The 4,636-nt window shown below is 41.1% G+C and overlaps 1 protein-coding gene across 1 annotated transcript in view; it reads left to right on the forward strand.

Annotated features, from left to right (window-relative positions):
• The window catches only part of agbl4 (AGBL carboxypeptidase 4), a 420,169-nt gene that overhangs the window by 301,294 nt on the left and 114,239 nt on the right, over nucleotides 1-4,636 (forward strand). The window lies entirely within an intron of this gene.

Raw genomic sequence — 4,636 nt, forward strand, 5'->3', positions numbered from 1 at the left:
TGTCTGGATTGTGGGTGGGTAAGTAAAGGCTGCTGGTTGTCAGAGCACTTTGCCCCTCGACACACCGGTCCCCCATCCCCCTGGAGAGCATGGAGCCGCTGGTTGGTCTGGTTTTATCTGCTATTATCCGTCAGATGCTGTGCACCTGTGAGTCTCGTGGTCCAATCCCAGCGGCTCCCTGCTGTCACACACAGCAGCTAAGTTCTCTCTCTTCTGTCTGACAGCCGCCCCGGAGGAAAAAGGGTAAAGGAAGCAAATGGAAGGGAAAGAAATAGCATTAAGATGAGCTGTATTTCCTCAGACCAAAGCCTGCCCAGCAGCCATGTGCAGCCGCAGCTCACCTGGCTGCCAGATAAGTGGAGATTAGAGCAGGGGAGACGATGGAAAGGGTATTAGACGCAGAAAAAACATCTTTCTGAAACCCGGGGACAGCCTTGATACTTTTAGGGATTTCTTGTGTGGTGTTTGATGATAGCCAGCGGTGGAAAGAAGTCAAATATATTTACTCAAATTGTACTTTTTTGTTAAGCTATTTTATACTTTAACTCCACTACAGTTTGGTTATGCACTTTTTTTGCCACCCTACATTTATTTGTAAACTTTATTTACTATAAACTTCATAGTTTCAAACGATTAGCTACAACAGAATACAAATCACCTAATAATAATGTTAAGTTTAAACGTCCAGCAGCAGTATATCAAGTACAATTAGCTCCAGCTGTGATGAACACATGAATGCATCAATAATCATAATCCAATTATTTAATTTATTTGATCCTGAAATGAGACATTAAAATGTCATTAAATGTCATTATAAAAGCCATGGCGTCTGAAACTTTGACCATTCCCTTTCTGTTTAATCATTCTCATACATATCAGTATGTAGTGTCTCTACTTTAAAGAGTCTTCTCCTGCTGATGTTCAGGTGTATATCAGTATTTAGTGTCTCTACTTTAAAGAGTCCTCTCCTGCTGATGTTCAGGTGTATATCAGTATGTAGTGTCTCTACTTTAAAGAGTCCTCTCCTGCTGATGTTCAGGTGTATATCAGTATGTAGTGTCTCTACTTTAAAGAGTCCTCTCCTGTTGATGTTCAGGTGTATATCAGTATGTAGTGTCTCTACTTTAAAGAGTCCTCTCCTGCTGATGTTCAGGTGTATATCAGTGTGTAGTGTCTCTACTTTAAAGAGTCCTCTCCTGCTGATGTTCAGGTGTATGTCAGTGTGTAGTGTCTCTACTTTAAAGAGTCCTCTCCTGCTGATGTTCAGGTGTATATCAGTATGTAGTGTCTCTACTTTAAAGAGTCCTCTCCTGCTGATGTTCAGGTGTATATCAGTATGTAGTGTCTCTACTTTAAAGAGTCCTCTCCTGCTGGTGTTCAGGTGTATATCAGTATGTAGTGTCTCTACTTTAAAGAGTCCTCTCCTGCTGATGTTCAGGTGTATATCAGTATGTAGTGTCTCTACTTTAAAGAGTCCTCTCCTGCTGATGTTCAGGTGTATATCAGTATGTAGTGTCTCTACTTTAAAGAGTCCTCTCCTGCTGATGTTCAGGTGTATATCAGTATGTAGCCAATAGGAGAGCGAGTGTTATTGCCCCTTTATGTATATTTTGATGCCAATACTTTGGTACTTTTAATAAGTAAGTTAAATAAAGGACTTATACTTGTAAAATAGTTTTTTTTAAATATATACGATTGTGAAATCTAAGGACACAGAGACAGTCCGTGTTTCACAGATGTGGAAATATTCAGTATTTCATATATGTGTGCTTGTTTGTTCCCTGTATGTCTGTTGTCCCTCTTGCTGTTCCCACTGTATAAATTACACTTCTGCGAGTTCCCTATCTAGGTAGTGCAGAATAACAGTGTGGGGACAGTGGAGAGATCAATACTGGGCCGCAGTTGGAGGTAGAGCGGCCCTAATGAACTGAATTGACTGGAGCTGAAATATGATCAGCATTTCTCTGGTGGTCATTATGTTTCTTATGAAGAAGATCAATGTCTCCTGGGTGGATCACTGACTAAACACAGCATGAGGCACGGCCAGCGCTGCTACCACTCTAAATACTTAATGAAGGATTTATTCACAATAACGTCTGCTTTTAGATGTGTGTGTGTGTGTGTGTGTGTGTGTGTGTGTGTGTGTGTGTGTGTGTGTGTGTGTGTGTGTGTGTGTGTGTGTGTGTGTGTGTGTGTGTGTGTGTGTGTGTGTGTGTGGTCCACGTCCGTCTCTCTGTCTCTCTCTTTTAGTCAAAGGTCTGTCTGCGCAGCATTAGTAACTGATGTGCCTGTTTGAGGCTGTGCTGTTCATTTCATGGGCTATCACTTTTCAAATTGGTGAATGCCTTCTTCATGGTTGATTAGTAATTCACGCGAAGCTAATTAAGAGGCATAATAAGAGAAAGACTGGTGACGTGCTTCCAACCGAATGAGGGGAACACTTTTTTACCCTGGATTGTAAACAGTTGTGATTGATCGCATTGACCATAAAAGACTCCTCTGAATCCGTCACACCCATATCTCCATTTTGCTCTCGCTGATCTGAGAGTATCTTTGCAGAAAGTTGCCTTAATGATCCCTCCATCGCGGCTGGCAGCGTCATTTCTGTGTGTGTGTGTGTGTGTGTGTGTGTGTGTGTGTGTGTGTGCTGCTGCTCAGGCTGGATCTCGCCCCTGCCAACAATCATCGCACACACACACACACACACACACACACACACACACACACACACACACACACACACACACACACACACACACACACACACACCTGTACCAGCGTCTGTCCGTCCTGCGCATTGGCACAGGTGCTGCCTTTAGATTGACTGTCTACGAGCCGCTAAATTGACGCCGCAGACATTTTTCACCTAAATTGCACGGTCTCATCTTGATCTCTTTTATTTCTTTGTCGCATATTTACACACATACCCTGATAGGAAACTTAAAAAGTGCTCGTTTATCTCATCCGTCCCTCCATCCGTCTGAACTCTTTGTGATTCCAAGCGCAACACTGCAACGATGACGTGTGTACCCGCAGTCTAATTCCATCATCAGCATCATTACTGCTATTATCCCGTGTCTCCCTTTAATACAGGCTAATGGATGACCAATAAAGATAGATGAGCCTGGCAGTGTGGAGCTAATAGGCAGGACATGATGTCTGGCTCCTGTCCTGACGCTAGGCTTTACCCAATCAATGGTCCTGCAGAGAAAATATGACTAACATACAATCTAGAGATATTCTTTGTGTGTGAATGAGTCACTGTACCTTTAGCATGTCAATAGTTTATAACATTCAGTGGATATTGTTTGTTCAAGTCATTATTTATGAAAACAAAGGGCTGATTGGATTTATTAACCTCATAGCAGCTGTGCTTTTAATTCCCGTAATGTTGAGAAGTCAACACCCGACAACAGACCCACAGCATTTAACCGGTATTTAAAGTGTGATAATTGAAAACCGTTATGGATTTGGAAAGGTCATTTTTTACCTAACTGTTGAACCAGGCCCTGTGATTACAAATGAAGTGTGTGTGTGTGTGTGTGTGTTTGTGTGTGTGTGTGTGTGTGTGTGTGTGTGTGTGTGTGTGTGTGTGTGTGTGTGTGTCTATCTGTCTGTCTGTCTGTCTGTCTGTCTGTCTGTCTGTCTGTCTGTCTGTCTGTCTGTCTGTCTGTCTGTCTGTGCGTCTGTCTGTCTGTCTGTCTGTCTGTCTCTCTCTCTCTGCCTGTCTGTCTGTCTGTCTGTCTGTCTGTCTGTTTGTGCGTGCGTGCGTGCGTGAGTGCATTCTTACTCATATATGTTCAATGTTTTCTCATTAAAAGCCTCTGACTGACTGTAATGTAAAAGTCAGACAGGAGTCTTGAGTCTAATTTGGCAAAAATAAAAACATGCGGCTGAACATGGGATGTTTAAAAATGACAGTACATTACTAGTTGTAGCTGTGACACACTTCAATAGCTCGCCCCATTGGTTGTTGGTCCTAAATAAATTAGTTGTCTCCCTAAGAGGCTGAAATGTAGCTTCCATCCTAGTTTTTTATGTTGTGTGTGTGTTAGCAAATAAACCCACAATACCTGCAAACACGTGGCTGCAGTTATTGAAATGTTGCTTTTGTTTAGATAAAGCCTTACAGTATGTATGTAACCTGCAGACTATGAGCAGTGCAGTGGAGCAACGTAGCATGAAATAATGACAATAAGGTAAAAGGAGCACATGAGTTAGACTGTGAGACTTTACCGCATAAGAATAGTTTCAACAAAAGCTCACATGATGTCGTGTATGGAGATCAGACATGGACAGTATTTTGAACTGTTCAAAGGACATTGGCATGAACAGGAATGTGTGTTAGTCATTAGATTATAGCAAGTTTTATAAATTGTGTAAAAAAGTGCTTAACAAAAAACATAAAAGCCTTAAGACACATTATAACATTAGATTCAAAAACAATCATTAGAAAGCCAAGAAAATACAAATTACAACAAGCTAAAAACTAAATAGTATTAAAATGCTTTTTTTTTAAAAAGTGTTTTGTTAAGTTATTTGATTTAATAAGAAAATAAAGCAACATGATCAGAATGTGAATAATTTATTTTTCCTGGGGGGAGTTTGGTTTTGTGACAGTTATACAATTTTGGGA

The sequence above is a fragment of the Notothenia rossii genome, assembly GCF_949606895.1.
Source record: "Notothenia rossii genome assembly, chromosome: 1".
NCBI lineage: Eukaryota > Metazoa > Chordata > Actinopteri > Perciformes > Nototheniidae > Notothenia > Notothenia rossii.